Here is a 17,491-nt window from a genome sequence, read left to right as displayed (position 1 = left end):
AAACTCTGTTTTTATTCCTTTTACTCCAGACTTTATATGCTGTACTTAGCTCCAGGGTAAGTTGCTCATATGGAAGCTAGGGGGCAGCACAGCACAGAAGCAACTGCAACATGCACTTCAATAAGTTCTGTGGTGGAGCCTTCAAGGGAACAGTGGTGCTAAGATGAAGCAGATTTTTAGCTTTCACTGAGTCCCCCTGCTTCAGGGGGTGTAACAAAATTTATTGCCCAACATGGCTGCACATCTCTGCAGAGTAAATGTCATTGTTCAGAGGTTTTAATCTGATAATGAGTTGATTATCCCTGTTTTTCCATGATCACTCTTTCTTTGGAGCTTGCCAGATTTATATAAAATATTTTGAAAAGTTTCTCCTCAAAATGTCCAAAGCAAATTAAATCAACACAAAAAAAGACAAAGTAAAAATATGGTTGTATTTTGTTCCTGATTTGAGGCTTAAAAACACATATGTGTGCTTTAGGGTTCTGAACATTCAGCCAAAGACTATTGTAACAACTGTTTGCATAATAAAGTTACAGCACTCTGTCATAATCACTCGCTCTCTGAACCTGGAGACCAAGACAAGTCAGTCCAGATGTGAAGTTCCCATCAGCCAGATGAACCCTCTGACCCCAGCTCTCGTTTAAACAAGTGCTGCTGTAATGCCCCATAAAAACTTTTATTTTTTTAAAATGCTGACAGAACAAAAACAATATCTGAGAAAACTCTTTCTGCTACTTGGCTCAGTCATCTTGGACATGGTTTAGTTGTCATTGCAAAACCCAAATATGGAAGGAATTGCTGCTGGATACGAAATGTTTCAGAGCTCCAGGGGAAATCTAGTGAAAAGGACATTGGGAGTTTTCATTTTTCTGCCATAGAGTTCTCATTTTCACGTTTAGTAACATTTAAAAACGAGAACACTACATAGGCCTGCCTACTGAGCACTAGCTCATGATAGCTCAGAATCCATCCATCCATCCATTCGCTTCCGTTTATCCTTTTCAGGGTCGCGGGGGGTGCTGGAGCCTATCCCAGCTGTCATAGGGCGAAAGGCAGGGTACACCCTGGACAGGTCGCCAGTCTGTCGCAGGGCCAACACATAGGGACAGACAACCATTCACACTCACATTCACTCGCACATTCACTCAGCTCAGAATATAAACCACAAACATGTTCAGCTTATAAGTTCCTTTTGATTTCGTGTGTTTTACCCCAAAGCAAAAATATTTACTTTCATATAATTTAACACTGAAATGTAAGTAATTCAACCTTACCTACACTCACTGGTCACTTTGTTAGGTACACCTGTTAGCACAAACGTCTATTCAATCACATGGCAAAAACTCAGTAGACATTCTGAAGATGACCTGTTGAAGTTCAAGCTGAACATCAGAATGAAGAATAAATTTGACAACTATACCATTTTGAAAGTGGCGTGGTAGTATGCGACAGATGGGCTGATCTCCTGTGAGTTTCCAATGCAACATCTCAAAAAGAGAAAATATCCAGTGAGTGTCAGTTCTCTGAGGAATATCCCTTGTTGATGCCGGAGGTCAGAGGAGAGCGCAGACTGCGCAGACATTAACACAAATAACCACTCATTACAACAAAGGTATGCAGAAGAGCATCTCTGACGAGAAGCAAATAGGCTACAGCAGCAGAAGACCACACAGGACCCCTCCTGTTAGCTAAGAACAGGAAACTGAGGCTACAATTCACATGGGCTCACTAAAATTGAACAATACTAGATATTGCCTGGCCTAATGAGTCTCGGTTTTTCTGCTGTGATGTTCAGATAGCAGAGTCAGAATTTGGTGTAAACAACTTGAAAGCATGGCTCCATCCTGCCTTATATAAACCATTCTAATAAAGTGTCCTGAGTGTAAATGTTTAGAATAATAAAAGTGCCTCATTTTAAGCCATTAACCATCTGTGATGCTCAGATGACAAGCTGTTAGTTAACAATTGTGCCAATAAACTAAATCAAAATGTGACTATTACACTTATGTAAAGAACTTGCAAAATAGCAAAAGTTTGTTTTTTCACTTTTTTTTTTTCAATTTTAATTTCAAAATATCAGATCACAACCTCACTTTTGATTAACTTCCTTACAGAGCAACAATAAGTTGTTTCCTTTCAAGAAGTCATTAGGTCATTGACCTAAAAATATAGAACTAGAATCTCTGTGAGATGTAATACAGGCTTTCCAACTAGCTTAACTGTTTTCACTATAGGGGGCTGTGTCTCCCATAGAGTTCATTTTGCGTTTACTGATGCAAGTCTACAGCAGAGTTCAGCCACAGGTGACTCTACCTTCCAAGTAATCACCTTATGTGCAGGTGTTGACAGTCTCTCCCATAAGCAACTCTTTGAATTGATCATGAGCTCCTTTTGTGAATGGCACTTATCTTTATGAAATGACCACTTAGCATCCACTGATGGAGGGCCCCTTCATTCTCAAGACTGACCGGCACCACTGCGTGTAGGAGGCGGAGGGATTTGGTGGACAGGAGGGGGTTCAACGAGGCCTCAAGCGGGACAAAACAAGTCTTCACATTCCATCAGTGGTGACAGCAGCTGTATACAGGCCTCTCAGGTGACATAACTCTGCGTCTCAAGGCCATGTTGCATATAAGTGGCCATGATTAGACAGCTGAAGTAGATGGGATTTTAAAACAACTCTTGTGGACTCATTGTCACAGTTGGGGACTAATTGGTTAGTTTGAGGTACAAAGTCTTCCTAGCTAAGCTTAAACAAAACACACACAAAAATGTGGCATTGGCCCATTGACCCACACCAACACCCACCATATGAGTTTCTGTAATTAAACAAATGAGCAGATACTTCTTGGACACCTTGTTAGTACAATTAACTCCATCCATCTACCCACGAATCTGTCCATCCATCCTCTTAAACACTTATCATATCCCAACTATCATAAACCAAAAGGCAGGGTGACCACATAGTAAGGCCCTAGTCACATAGGCCCAGAGATTGGTCAGTTTTTAAATCACAAATTATCTGTGATTAACCACATTTTTAAAAAGCCAAGTTTAGTTTCACTAATCACACCTGATTAATGCCACACCTGATGAATCAAGAAATCACCAAGGCAGAACCGGTCTGATAAAAATGAGACGACCTAAAAGGTCAATCACTCATTCAGGAGTGAAAAAAGAACCCAAAACACCTTCTAAAGAACCGAAGTCCTCGCTTGCCTCAGTCAAGGTCAGAGTTTGTGATTTAGCAATAAGAAAGAGACTGGACAAAAATGGCATGGAGTAGGATAGATTCACAGTTTAAGTTGTCATAGAAAAGTATACAGGTAAGAAATAAACCACCTTGGGGTGGGGGTAACACCCAGGGTTATCCTCGATGTCCAACCTCAATAAGACAAAATCCACCTTCTTAGTTCAGGCCCACTGGACTCTTCCAACGCTGATGCCTAAAACATTGTGTTTCAACATCTCTGTTAACATCTAGCCAAATACAGTTGGATGTGTGTTAAATACAGTAGATATATCTTTCCAAGCAAACAGTTTTAAAGGATATTTACCCCAGGATAATAGGTCTATATTCCTTGGCAATATCACACCCTGTTAATGTTGCTGCAAGCTAGCATACTTTGTGAATACCTCCACACTGTTCCTCAACATTTCCTGCACTTGCAGGGCATAGCCTAACATGAAAAGTACTATCTGATGGCTTGAGTTAAAAACAATATCTTTTCCACCAGGCATTATTGGTATTCACCAACCAGTTGAAGAGTTGTTGCTAGAGGTTTCTGGAGGTTGCTGGCTGTTGCTAGGTTGCAAAAAAGATATACAAGGCTGCACCAAAAGCCACCTTTAGGCGTTAGCAGATTGGCACAATCACCCAAGTTTGCATGATGATTTGTCTACAAAGAGGGAGACCCTTCACCTTCAAAGTCAAAATCACACATTTGTGAAATATGTTGATTGCAGAGGGAAGTCACAGCTTTTACTCTGAAGGCAAATGGACGTTTGTCATGGATCGTCAATGACCACCCTGGAGTGCTGTACTCTCCACAATCACCAGGGCGGCGTCTGTGTTCCTGTGGTTCACCAGACCTCCACCCACACCACACCTGCGGCTCATCAGCAGCTGATGAAGCTAAACAGGATTTAAGGTCTTGTTGGAGTGCTGTTCCTCGCTGGAGTGTTATACTTACCTGTGTTAGTTACCCCCGCGCTTTCACTTGTGTATTTTCCCATGGTCCTTTGTGCTCTATTAACGCCTTTCTCCATCTCCTTGTTTACACCTCCCTGGACCTGACCTGAAAGAGTGTGAGTGAGTGTGGTCATGATGTTGGATTGGACTGCCCCAGACCTTCCCCTGGACCCCCTTTTCCCTATCACTGTATATATGTACATAATATCACTGGTGTGTAAATAAACCTCTGTCTGAGTGCACAGTTGGAGTCCTGCTTTTGAGTCCAGCCTCAGCATCCTTGACAATGTTGTTGCTGGTTCCTGGCTCCTGAGGTGTAAGCAGAAGCTCCATGATCCTCCTGAGCAAGAAGTTTGAGAATCCAGGGCAGCAGTTCTTATGCATTCGAATAAATGTGGTTTGAATGGCTGGTACCTGCAGAAACTGGTTAAATAAGTGAACTTCAATGTGAAGCTTGAAATGTGCATACAGTCGACCACCGCCTATTCACAGCTTCACCTATTCACAGATTTTTTCAGAGCATATCTAACATTATTCACAAATTATTTGCATTTTATTTTCTCTACTAAATACACTGTTTATGATAAAAACTGATTTACTCATTTTGAAATATTAATTTAAATATAACAAAATATAAATACAATTTTTTTTTCTTGAAAATGTAAATCATCTGAAAGTCATATTTGTTTCATCTGTATTACAGGCAGTGAGTAAAACAGTCATTTCTAGCCACAGATGGATATTTGTACTGTGATTAAACTAAAAAGCAGATGTTCAAGAACAAGATTCATTACTGTTTCATTACTTTGGTTTAAAGGCATTCAGTCTTACATTAGTTTGTGTTGAAATACCATTCAGTGCTTTTCTTTTCTGCTTCTTCCTTTTTTTTTGCTTGTCTGCCTTCAGTCAGTTGAAAAATGTGACTTATCTGATGCAGGCTGCAATTTGAACACACATCAAGGGAGGAATGATGACAGCAGGTCAGAAAAATCAGAGGGACTAAAGGAGGACTCTGCCACCCAGTAAAAAACGCACATCACAGCGTCACGCTCTGCGACACAGAACTTCAGAGACTCCCCTCTTTCTTGAAGGATGTGTTTGATAAGCCCATAAGCGGCATGATTCACCCTCCCACTCCTCTCTGTCTTCCACCTCAGCCTGTTTATCCTGAAGAGACAGCCAGAGGCCTAACAACTTAATTACCTCGCTGGAAGAGGCCACGTTTATTAGTGGTAAACTCCCCAAACTAGCAACCAACCACATGCTTAGGGATTAACCCAAATTTGAGTTGTTTTCCATAAAACAGGATCACTGCTTCTGTTGTAACACTCGACTTTCTCTGGCTTTTGAAGCCATATCACACCATCAGATAGTGTCCAGGAGGAGGTTAGCCCAAGTGGTCCTCGAGCTAAGACACACACAAAGTTGGAGTGGTTGCTGTTTATTTGTCATGGCAACGAGGGGATGTCCAAAAACTCTTTGTAATCTCACTCTTAGCTTGAAAACACAGACAGCGCACCAACATGAATCACCAGCTGATAGACCTTTGGGATAAGACATGTTGGAGCTTAGACTGTTCAGGCCAATATTTTACTCAATTACGTCAGGCCACATGTAAGTATTTGTTATGATCTTTGAGTTTCTAGTTATAATCTTGATCATTTTATGTTATAATGTAATATGCTGTGCTCCATAAGTTAATCCTGCGTTGTTAGCCTTTTGTGTTGTTGTAAAGTGTTGATAGATGTCGTAAAAGGGGTGTGTATTTTGCCCACATGTGGGGGAGAGGAAAGGTTAGGCAAGTAAGCAGGATGTGGAGCAACAGTTTTTCTGACCGTGGCTGTTTAATGTTGTTTTCGTTGTAACATAAAGGGAATGTAAGTGGAGCTCCCACCAGAAGCATTTGTTTGTATTTTTCGGTTTGAATAGAGAATAAATGTTTTGCCCTTTTTATCTTCACCTCGTTTTTGCTACCGAAAGGCAGACAAGCAATTCAACAAGAGCACGAGTCAGAAATTTTACGTCCTGCACAAGCGGCAAAGAAGTACCGAAGGTTGCCGCTACAAGACTGAACCGACTTTAGCTAGAGAACTAAAGCTTTAACTGTCCCCTGCATGGTTTTGTTTTTTTATATAATAAAATTAAAGAAAAATCCAGACCAGGATGACGTAGAAGCAATATTGCATGGTCTTTGCAAATTTGATCCTAAATGAGCTCTCTCTGCATTATCGATATTTTACCATGTTTATCAAACATGTGCAACTAGGAGAAAGTAGACAACATATACTATAAAAGTGAGAAGCATTCACTTTAGCTGGACTGGAGTTCCAGAAGTGCTTTCACTATTTCTTTGTATTTACTCAGATTGTGTAAGGTAACTTTTCCTCCCAGTGTTTCATGCAGAAAACTGGTTAATACCAATTTAACAAGACTCTATAGTTTTGGGAGTTTTTATATCCAATTTTATCATATATATGTACAGTTGTTGTCAGAAATTTACATTCACTCATCCCCACTAATATTTGTTTAAATGTCCTTTAGCAAGTTGCTCCTCAACCAGTTGGTTTTTGGTAGCCATCACCAGGTGTACCAAACGCAGCTTTTTTTTTGGCCCATCATCCGTGTAATAGGTGTTATGGATCAATGAAGTTTTGAAGAACTCCATCCAGGGTGAAGATTTTGAAAGCTCAGTTTCTGCATTTACATGCGGACTAGAAAAACAGACTCGAACCCTTTTTCATCAGAGTATAGCCAGTTAGTCAGTTAAAGTTCTGGGATATTGATCTGGTAGCAGAGGGGGTTGTTAATTGGTTTCAGCTGCTTTGGTGGTTTTACAGGTGGAGGCCACTGACATATTTCTCTCTTCTCTCTCCTCTTGTTTTTTAACTACTTTTGCATTCGGCTAGTGTCAGTGTCTCTACTGGTAGCATGAGGCGGGTGATACCTGGACCTTACAAAAGATCTTTCAAATCAGTAAGTGCAATTACCACAACGGTTGCTATATCTTTCAGCACCGTCTCAGGAGCATTGAGAAGACTCCAGAAGACAGGCAGGTACTCTAGCAGAGCTGGACAGGACCGTAAGAGGTCTTTAACCAATCAGAAGGACTGGCACCTGATTCTTTGTGCAAGGACGAACAAGAAAATAACATCGAGCAGGCCACTGGTGTGAATGTTTCTGAACACAATAATCAGAAACAACTTTATGAGGGTGACCTTAGGGCCTCTAGTGGGCCCTATGCTCAATGCCTGGTACTTGAAGACTGGTTGGTATTTACCACAGAACACCAGAATTGGCAGGTCCACTACTGGTGCCTTATGCTTTTCACAGATAAGAGCATGTTCACCATGTGACAGATTTGAAAGGGTCTGGAGAAGCCGTGAAGAACTTTGTGCTGTCTGTAACATCATTCAACATGACTGGTTTGGCTTTGGGTCAGTGACGATCTGGGAGGCGTATCCATGGAGGGCCACACAGACCTGCATTTTATTAATTTCCTCTTACGTTGTATTTATTGTTTTATTGTTTTACATTGCTATTAAATGTTATATTGTTTTATATTTCCATTTCTTGTTTTGTAAAGCACTTTGTGATTTTTTTATCTGTGAAATGCGCTATAATGTACTTTACTTTACTTTACTCTACAGGCTCGGCAACGGCACCCTGACTGCTATTAGATATCAAGATGAAATCCTTGGACCCATTGTCAGGACCCTACACTGTTGCAGTGGATCCTGGCTTCCTTGTGGTGCACAACAGTGCATGAGGTGAGAGTATGCAGGATAAAAGAATTCATACCATTTCTGATCTTGACTGCAAGCTCGCCTAAACTGAATTCAACAGAACACCTCTGGATGGTCCTGGGTGATGGTCACCTAGATCTGGACCAGGTTAATCCTCAGTAATGCCCTGGTCCAGATATAGGTGATCACCCCCCAGGACCGTCCAACATTTCATTAGGAGCCTGCCCTGACATTGCCAAGCATGCATACAAACACATGGGCGCTAACCACTGAATGTCATTTTGAGTTGCCTCAGTGAAATTTCTACAAAATGGACCAATCTGCCGCATCACTTTATTCACTATGATTTTCAGGGTGTCTTTGAATTCAGCTCTCTGTAGTTTATCATTTTCACATCCACCATATGATGTAGCATCTGTTCATGCCTAACACTCCATGTCAATATAGCATGATGTAGCATGCGATTGTGGCTCAAGAGTTGGGCGTTTGCCTTGTAATCGGAAGGTTGCCGGTTCGAGCCCCGGCTTGGACAGTCTCGGTCGTTGTGTCCTTGGGCAAGACACTTCACCCGTTGCCTACTGGTGGTGGTCAGAGGGCCCGGTGGCGCCAGTGTCTGGCAGCCTTGCCTCTGTCAATGCGCCCCAGGATGGCTGTGGCTACAATGTAGCTTGCCATCACCAGTGTGTGAATGTGTGGATGACTGAATGTGTAAAGCGCTTTGGGGTCCTTAGGGACTAGTAAAGCGCTATATAAATACAGGCCATTTACCATTTTACACTGTTAAGATCTGACGTGCTTTCAAAGTGTTCCTTGAATTTTTTTGACCAGTGTATTTCTTCCTGTTTCAGTTTTCCATGTATGGACCATCTCTCTGCTCCTTGTCTGCCTTGTGTATGATCTCTATCTGGATTAAATTCTAGGTTTTAGATTGCACTTTGCCTCAGTGTGCTGTGTTTGGATCCTCTTCCACTATAACTGTTACACGGGCAGCCTAGCAGGAAACAGGGAAACAGAGATAAGAAAATCTCCCTACCACCGAGCCTGGTCTCATGCTAAAATGTGAGTCTGGAAATACATCCTTCAGAGCCCACGTTCTGAGCACATTCTAATTCTTAAACTTAACTCATCGTTTTCAGACATGAGCATTAGAAAAACTAAAAAAAAGAGCTAAAAATCTGAAGATTATACAGATACAGATATAATAATATTGTCAAGGTACCCTAATTTCCCCATTTAAATACATAGTTACCAACGTCTATTTTATGTGATTTAATTAACCAGCTTCCAACCTACACTGGATCGCTCTTGAGAGATTTTTTCTGATAAATTAGCCCTCTTAGCTTATCTTGAAAAATATGAAGGAGAGAGCTTTGGAAAACAAACTACTGATAAAGACACCATGTCACAGCTGGAATCCTTTTAAAAAGTTCAAAGGAAAGATGTGTATAGCCTCAACAAGCAGCGTTCTTCTGTTTACTAGCCTCTGTTGCTGCTGTTGGCCTTTAAATGTTCTGCTCAGTCTCCAGAAATGCTGCAGGAAGGGGGGACACGAGTGAGAAAAGTGGCAGGCTGGAAGAAGGGAAATGGGAGGCTAAATGGGTCACCCACTGGGAGCTCTGGCTAAAAATAGAGAACAGAGCTCAGATCCTGTTCGTGCATTAACTCTCTTTATTTTCCTTTAGCCAGAGAAGGAGGGAAGATGCCAAAACATTAGGGCTGGTGTGTAACACAAAAAGAGGCAGTGTATGACCTGTTTGTATATGAGTGTTCACATTTTAGTGTTGCAGAATCCAGTAGTTGCAGGATTCAATTATTTTTATGTTTCTATGATGTTAAAGTGGGTTTTCCTGCAGCCTAGTCCAGCAGGTGGTTATCAAGCATGCTGACTTCATCAGAAAAAGGATCATCATTCTCAGGTTTCAGAGTATTATAGTTTAAACGCACTTCTTAACATTGGACTGAAAAGATTAACTATTCTCCTATCTCCTGTCTATGACTGATCCATATGTCGCAGTTTTCAAAAATCAGATTACATTTTGCTGATTTTGTTTGATATTCTCCACGTTCAGTTCGGCCTAATAGGGAGAGGTGGGAGAGGACATGACTATGATACAATTTCATGGACTCAAGTCACAAATTATCAATAATATTTTTTTTTAAAAAACTGAAAAAAAAACGAGATTTTAAGACTGGAAAAACAAGAGGTCGTACTGAGGATGGAGGCTATGTGACGACTCTGACAGAACCCTCTGAGTAAAACCCACTCGTAGATGGATCTGAGGTAGAGGTCTTCAGTCCTCATCATCACCTTCATGGTAGACTGAAGGCAAAGAGTTTGCCTCCTGAATACTATTCACTAATACGATTGACCATATACAATGAATCAATGAACATTTTTATGGAGGATTTTTATCCTTTTTTATCCTCTAAAAGCATTGTAACCTTTTACAGCTAAATGACCTCAAAGGTCACTCATTCCTTCCTGTGATGTTGCTGTGCTGAATGTTTCCTATCTTGTCTTGTGATAAAAGCTGATTTATTTCATGTCTGGACAAACAAGCTGATTTTTGTGCTCTTGTCTCTTCTTTTATCTCTTGGACTTTGTCTTCTTTCAACAGCTGACGTGTTCCTCCCTGTTTTCCTGTCAGCCATTGCTGATATTTTTTTCTCTCTTCTCTAGTGCTCATTTTTATTGTGTTCCTCGTGTTTAGTTTTACTATCTACGCGCTGCTACTCTCTTTATAAATTGTCTACATTTTCTTTCTGGTTTCAGGATCTTGACTGTATCCCAGACATGACCTCAACCTCCTGCCGCCTCCTAAAGTTAACAGAAGGATGCAACATACACACACACTGATTAATGCATGGACAGCTGGTTTATGTCTTCGTAGCTCCTGTGGCTGATGGAGTGCTTTCCCACGGTGGTCAGCAGAACAAGAACCCCCAAATACATTTGGTTCTGTCGGGTGGGCGGATTAGATGTTGGTAAGCTGAGACTTTTTATCGTGGTCTGGTTGGTCTCTACATATTTGGGAAACAGTCACATTTGTGCAATTAGTCTGGATCCATTATTGTTTTTGATCATCTTATACTGAATGATTAAGGGGAGGAGGAAATATTTTAATGTGATGTAGGTAAATACACATGTGGTTGGTCTTTCACAGCTCTATGGAAAGCTGGGCAATTTTGAGTCAGCTCAGAATTTGAGTCTAATAACTTTGTCAGAAATTTCAGATATTAACCCCAAATTCAGACTTCTCAATAGCAGAACATGTTTTGTTTTCAGTGGCAGAAACAAGCTTCCATAGCCATTGGATCCTCTCAAGAGGAAGTGGAAAGTGGAGGAAGTGGAGCCTGCTTTCACCACAACCTAACTGGGAGATTATGTATGGATGGAATGCATACATTATCCATCTATACATGCAACATGTGTATGTTGCATCCATCAGCTCAAAAGTTTAACTATTAGTCAAAATCGACAAATGCAGGACATGTGGAGAAGGGGGAGGACTTTATCATATACATTGACAACAGAATCACACAAGATAAGACTGGGTTCATTGACTGCAATGATTAGCATGGCTGGGATGACTCACCTTTGCCAAACTGAAATGTAGAAGCTGACATAAAGTAGTGTTCTCCCATAAACTGCATGTGCACATAGCCAGTGGCTGTTGACATCACTCATTAGCTTGTGGATGAAAGACTCAAGCGGATTGCTTTTACTCCTGCAATCTTATTTTTTGAAAACAGACATTATGAGCCAATGACAACATTCTCTCTTTCATTTTCTTGTCTCTAAATGGGACCATGAGGTGAAAAATTAACTTTATAGTGTATTTAATGAGAACTGACATTTGCGTTATCGTTCTCACGAAAGTGTTTACTGAGGTCATAGATCAAAAGAGCCAAGGGTTCAAAAACATGTGCCAGAGAAAAACAAACAAAAACGTTTAGTGGTCCACAAGTCAAAGTTTTTGGTTAAATTTGGATTTGCTAACTTGAACTCCTGAGAAAGTAACTTAAAATAAAGAACTTAAAATTTCAAGTTATTAAGTATTTTTGGATAATCTAAAATTTCTACTTAGGTCTGGCCAATCAGGAAATGCTTTTCCCTTTGGACTTCTACACAACCGGACTTCTGTTTGTAAGATCAGAAGTCAAACGATATTGGCCATTATGTAGTCTTCAGTTTACCTTTGTGGTTATTGCTATCTTGATTTTCTAACGGCAGGAGTGAGGATATGTAAACAAAAATGGCAGAAATAAACTGCAATAAACTAAAAATTCACACTCCTCAGAGTTGTTATGCGTTGTTAGCCTATAACCATGTTTTTCAGTGCTGTGAAGTCGGCCATTGTAGCATGGAAGACTGTTGATGTTGACTCACTTTCTGAGTCAGCCTCTAGTGGGCAGAAGAGGAACTGCAGTTCTTTGAGGTGGCTTTATTTGAGCAACTCCAGAAGCTTTGGAGAGTCATATTACATGTGTATCATATTGCCCCTTTATGCACAAAATATCACGAGCATTCAGCTACTTCCAAATATGCAGAGGAAATTATATATTTTATCAAAAAGCAAATATGGAATTTAAGCTCCAAGCAGCTTTTACTTGGTTCTAACCAGAGTGTTTGGTTTGCCATTGAGGTCAAATACAGAAGAATCTGTCAAGTTTGTCATCCTGAGTCACCAGACTAAACAGAGAGGTTGATGGGACATTTTGAACAAATCTTGCTTGTTTGTGTTCTTCAGGACATTTTCCTATTTAGGCCATAAAGGCTTATGCTGAACAGGCTCGAGGAGGATACTGAACATACAGTAACGGTTTTGGTTCTCATTTTTCAGCACATGCCCAGACTGATTCTACAACGTGTTCATGTGCCAGCAGCTGACAGTAAAGTGAAGGCCCTTTGAAAGAGCAATGTGGGAAACAGAAGGGGTAAAAGCAATGGGTACATATTGGAGAGGGGCAAAAAAAAAACCATATGTGTGGTGCTCTTTTTTTGCACAAACACATGAGAACTGTAGGAGGTTCCAGGGTGCTCTATCTTACTTGGAAAGATGGATGAGTTCCATATGCTACTGTTTCACTGACTCTTTGCTTTCTATGGACTCCAGCAAAGAAGAAATATTTGTAACTTTGCCCTAAATTTCTCTTCTGGGTTTCCGTCTCGTGTTTCTTTGCCAGCAGCTCAGGCTGCCAACTCTAACCAATGCTGAACAAGACTGCACATCCACACACTTATGGTCAAACCCTGGAAATTGTGCAGTTATGGTTGCTGATGGATGGTTTGTTTTTTTTCCTTCACCCCAAGCAAAACCCAAATAACTGCTGCGATGAACATGTTTAGGCATTTTCTTGTTTGGTTAATTTGTCTGAATGTTTCTTTCCACACGTTTTCTTGCTGCAATGAAACCAGTCAGAGGTTTATATGTGTTTATACATCGCTCAACAAAATCAGAGTAAGAAACTTCTGGTCAGTTAAGTAACAGAGGGAGTTGTTAATCATTTTCAGCTGCTTTGTTGTTAATGAAATTAACAACACTTCCACTTTTGCATTTGGTTGGGGTCATTGTCACCACTGGTAGCATGAGGTGATAGATAATGCACTCTGGTACAAAACTAGGCACACTTAAATTAATTTCTTTTTTTTAAACTCTGCTAACTATTACGAATTATGAGGTCAAATGAGCTAAATGCAGGACCAGGACAAATAAAAGGTGAGCTTGAGGTCAAAGCTCATAGTTCCAGTTAGAGTGACAAAACAAAGGAAACTCAAATCTATCAGAAATTAAAGTGCACAAAACTCATATAACATTAGCAGCAAATTTTAAGAAGTTTTATAATGTTATAGAAGAGCTCAAAAACCTTTGTGGTTTTAGTTTACATTGTTCTCACTTTTTCATTTTTTTCCAGGTTTTCCACAAACACATCTGGGTACTTAGAGATTCTAAATAGTCCATCACATAAATGGTTGTCTGCCTCCCTGAAACAGCAACCTTGAACACACCTAAACAAAAATGCTTTTTAGCAGCCACTTCAGGCTCACTCCTTACAAAATATGAAACCTTACAGAATCACAGAAATCTTTATTTTGTATTTGTTTTTTAAATAGAGTTATCAGGCCTGACCTAAGCTATTTAAACTCACTGCTTCAGGTTTGGTGAGTGAAATTCCCATATTTCATTCTTCCAGTACTTAACACAATTATTAGAAGCTATGTTGTGAGTATGTCAAGGCTTCACAATGAAGAATTCAGAAGCAGCTGGATAAATTATTATGAAAATAGGAGGATCTATTATGTTGGGACATTATTCTTTTTCATTTTACGTAATCCTTTTTCGCCGTTTTAAAGTTTTAGGTCAGAAATAAAAGTGCACCAGTGTTTTATTGGATTCTAAAGTTGAATTCAATTGTGCAATTCAGTTTCACTGATGTAGCACGAAATCAGCCGCTTTAGGGCACTTAAAGTAGTATGCAGTTTAGACTAGAAAATATGAGTTTTACTTTTTAGATCTCTGTCATGCATCAATATGAATCTCTTTTTTTATAAAAGAAAGGAAAGCAGCTTGGTCATTTCAGTGTTGTTTGGAGTAATAATGAAACTGTCTTGGAGGTTACAATGGGGGTCAACAGAGGCTAAAAAGCACATTTTTGTCCTGGGGGACTCCTCAGGAGGTTAATCCTGTTATGTCTTTGGCATCATCCTGTATGGCTGGTTGTATACTACATTTCCCACCCTCCATGATTCACTTTACCTTTTTTTTTTTATCAGTGGGGATTGACTCACATGGCATGCTGTTAATATAGATTCATCTGCAGAACTCAACATTTAGTAACTGTGTGGATGTTATTAAGACTTTTTCAAAAGTCTACTTAATCTCTCTCTGTGTCCTTACCCTAAAAGGAAACGGTTAGTGTAGGTTTGTTTTCTAAATCTAGCCTCGTAAATGTCACATTAACTCTCCATCAATCAAATAAACTTACAGTTAAAGGCCATGTTAGAGCAGAATACTGGCTTTGAGAGGAAAAAGGGAGGAAAACATAGAAATAGTCCATCCAGTGTCTTTAAGACAGACAAGGTGTGTGCACATCTGTCTTTGTGAGGGCCTAGAAAGTGAGAACAGACCTGGTTTTTAGGTGGTTTTAGGGTCTAAGATAGAGTAGAGCCAGGTTTTGGTGGTTACTTATCATAATAAAGGGAAAAGGAGTCCATGGGTGTCCTCATAAAGACAGAATATATGTGTGTGTGTGTGTGTGTGTTCCTGTATATCTATCTTTGTGAGGACCGACATCTTCATTCTACTACACTTGTGAGAACCAGCAGTAACTTGTGAGGACACACAACCCGGTCCTCACATTTTTGAAGGCATTTAAAGGCATTTTTGAGGCTCAAAATGTGGTTTTAGTGTCAGGGTTACAATTAGGTTATGGTTAGGTTTAGGGTAAGGGGTTAGGCATTCATTTTTAATGGTTAGGGTTAGGGTAAGGGGCCAGGGAAAGCATTATGTCAATGAGGGTCCTCACTAAGATAGCTGAACGGGGTGTGTGTGTGTGTGTGTGTGTGTGTGTGTGTGTGTGTGTGTGTGTGTGTGAGAGAGAGAGAGAGAGAGAGAGAGAGAGGTATGAAAGCTGACAATTCAAATGAAAACATGAGGAAATTAAACTTAAAGTATGAAATATGAGAAAGTCCCTTTGTTTTGTAAATGTTCCCATCACTTCAGAGGATGTTAATTTCCTGGATCATCCCAAACCTGAAACCTTAAAGTCTTCAAACTAAGGTTCACTGATTTATGTTATGGGAATTCTGTTTTGACCTCATAAAGGTCCTTGCAGTGTTACTGTGTAAACATGAGTCCCCACAGCATAAGGCATACAAACACACGCGAGCACACACACACATGCTTTTTGTCCCATCCATGGCTTCTCTGTAGCTTTCATAATCCATGAGCAACTCGGATTGATTCCGCTACTTTTAAAAAGGTCAAAGGGCAAAAAGTCACAAGTTGGGGTCAACAGACAATTTTTAAGCACATGAATGTGTGTGTGTAGTGCCGAAGGGCTGGGGTGGTGGTTCAGTGACCAACAAAGAAATTCCAGATGCTGAGGAATTTATCTTTACTGGGAATATGTTGTGTTTCAGCAAGGAGAGGTCATGAGAACAGCAGAAAGCACACACACACTCAAACACACACCACAAACAGCATCCCCACTTCCTTTTGGACCAATCCCTGAAAGCACAGACACTTTAAATCCATCAGTTCATTAACACTGTTGGGTTTTTAACCACAAACAGGATAATAAGATCAGGACTTGTGTTTCCCGCTGACTGTTATGCTCGGCGCAGTGTCTCTTGTTACCAAATAGCTGGGACTTGCCCAGAAATGCCTTCTCGTTGGGAAGGAAAAATCCTCTGGAGCAACATAAAACCCAAATAACACCTTAACCTTGTTGTTTAAAAGCAGCAGAGATGAAAAACTTTCCACACTTAGAGCCACTTAAGCATGAAGTCACACCTAGAGTTTGGATTGTGTGGACTGAGCTATAGTGGAAATGTTTACTCTGTCAAAATCACAGGCAAAGTACAGAGTCAGTGAGGTAGACTGAGTCATATTTCTTGTATTTTATATGGATATAAGTCATATGATATTTATGGCTTCACATATCTATATTAAATATCCATATAGATGATAATAAAGACAACCGTGATGACGATAATGGTGTTGGGAGTGATGGTGGTGCTGATAGTAATGCTTTAATTTATGAAAACGTTGAACTATAGAGACGTTTACAGTTGCAGATATTAAAAAGTATCAAATTAAGTTTAATACATGTGATTTTAAGACAAATCTGAACTGGCAATTCATAAGGAACCCATCTCTAATTTCATTTTTTTGTGTTGTTCAAACTCTGGACGGGACGTTAAAATTCATACTTTTCAAAAGTACATAAACTTACATATGATGCAGAATTCTTTAGTCTCTCGGGTTTTATTTTTGGTATCCATATGTATTGTTGGGCCCTTTATAAATTTACCCCCTCGTGGAAAAGAGATTTATAAATCTTTATTTACTGATGATGGACAACCTCTGCTGTGCACCTGTCCTATGAAATAAGTGTATGTTTTCTGAAATATCATGTTTTAAGATCATTTTCAGTTAATGCTAAAATGAAAATGAACTAATTTACGCCATTTTTTTAAGTTAATAAAATGGAAAATACCCAGATTTCTTGTATATTTTAAATTTAAAAGGACAATTACAGTTTCAAGTTCAAGTAAATTAACTAAATAACAGATATTGCTTGAATACAAAACATGCTTGTGTGTTTTATTATTGACAGCATTGATCTTCCATAAATATCAGGAGTTTATTTTGTTACAAAAGGACTTCCTTCCTGTCATCAAATGCCAGCATTTGTCTCAGCTTATAGCCTTGAACGCCTGCCTCGTTGGGTCATTTCCTGTTTTAGTTCAGAACACCATGTCTCAGAGAGAAAGGAGACTCATATTTCATATATTTGGTTTCAGGAAACACTGAACTATGTCGTCATTCTC

The 17,491-nt window shown here is 39.8% G+C and overlaps 1 long non-coding RNA gene across 1 annotated transcript; it reads left to right on the top strand.

The window, feature by feature from the left end:
- The first annotated feature begins 5,643 nt into the window (after positions 1-5,643).
- Positions 5,644-16,797, top strand: LOC146674404 (uncharacterized). The gene is made up of 3 exons (XR_014909242.1): positions 5,644-5,806; positions 7,840-7,959; positions 10,709-16,797. It is a non-coding gene; the product is annotated as an uncharacterized LOC146674404 (long non-coding RNA).
- The last annotated feature ends 694 nt before the right edge of the window (positions 16,798-17,491 follow it).

Source organism: Rhamphochromis longiceps, linkage group LG3 (genome assembly GCF_057381845.1).
Source record: "Rhamphochromis longiceps isolate RC_006_pf linkage group LG3, R_longiceps_female_GT1.1, whole genome shotgun sequence".
In the NCBI taxonomy this organism is placed as follows: Eukaryota; Metazoa; Chordata; class Actinopteri; order Cichliformes; family Cichlidae; genus Rhamphochromis; species Rhamphochromis longiceps.
Note: the sequence above shows the minus strand (reverse complement) of the source record. Positions and strands in the feature narration are given on the sequence as shown.